Source organism: Petaurus breviceps, unplaced genomic scaffold, assembly GCF_028583685.1.
Source record: "Petaurus breviceps papuanus isolate PSGF00001 unplaced genomic scaffold, PetGlider_PUasm1.0 534, whole genome shotgun sequence".
Taxonomy (NCBI): domain Eukaryota; kingdom Metazoa; phylum Chordata; class Mammalia; order Diprotodontia; family Petauridae; genus Petaurus; species Petaurus breviceps.
Window position 1 is genome coordinate 325423 of NW_027186362.1, and position 1235 is coordinate 326657.

Sequence of the window (1235 nt, forward strand, 5' to 3'; positions counted from 1 at the left end):
CTGTCTAGCTTGTTCTTAGTGATGTGTAAACGTTTACATAGAACGTGTATTTTGATGAAAATCAGAGTGAGATAACGTAGGTCTACAAATATTTTGGGAAAAAATAGTTGGAAAAACTTGAACTTTTTGATTGGTCATCTCATTATTTTGATAAAGTGGTCCAAGAAGTGAAGAATGAGCATTATTATCTCATCTGAGTCTCAAAACCTCACAACCACCCTGTGATGCAAGTATTATTATCCCCATTTCACAGGTGAGGAAATTGAGGCTCAGGGAGAAAGAGTCACATGATTATACATATTATAAATGGAAGAGGCAAGATTAGAACTCAGGTTTTCCTGACTCCAAACCCAGCATATCCACTATGCCAAACATACTTAACCTGGGGTCCATGAACTTGTGATATTTTTTTTTAAATGATAACAGTATTTCAATATAATTAGTTTTCTTTGTCATCCTACGTATCTTATTTAATGCCATTCATAACATTATTCCAAGAAAGAGCTCCACAGGTTTCTCCAGGCTGTCCAAGGGGACTATCACACAAGACAGGTGATAAACTCCTGCACCGTGCTATGTATGATGCTTTCATGATGATATGAAGGAGGAGGAAGAGGAAGGAAAAGAAGGGAAAACCTGAGGAAAAGAGAAGAAAGAAAATGTCATGGAAGAGTAAGAGAAATAAGAGAATAATGGAAGTAAACATAAGAAAGAGAGGTATAAAAAGAAAGGAAAATTTAAAAATGAAATCTTAACACATTAACTCAACCATTTCCTGGAAAGAAGTTTGTGATGAAGAGCTGGTATTAAGACATGTTTGTTTTATTTTTAATAAAATATAGTTACTTATTCTAATTGATCCCCTGAGTTCAGTTTGGGATTAAAATGCTTATAAATATTCCCAGAGGCATATGCACTAGGTCTGTAGTCTTTCACTTAAATATTAGATAAATAATTATGTCAGGAATCTGGGCTATGGGATGCTGGAGACTGGAACCATTTCAGGGTGTTGTGTGATGATAAATCATCTCACAACATATTGCCAAGACTGTCTGTTCCCATGATTTTCTATAGTTCTCACAACATAAATAGTTCCTAGACAGATGCTTAAGGTTATTTCCATTAGTTGGAGAGAAAAAGAAAAAGATAAAAGAACTGATATTGTGTGTGTGCATGCACTCACACTTCCTGTGTGTGCTTTATGGGTCCACTGTTTGCAAGGGCTTGACCTAGCA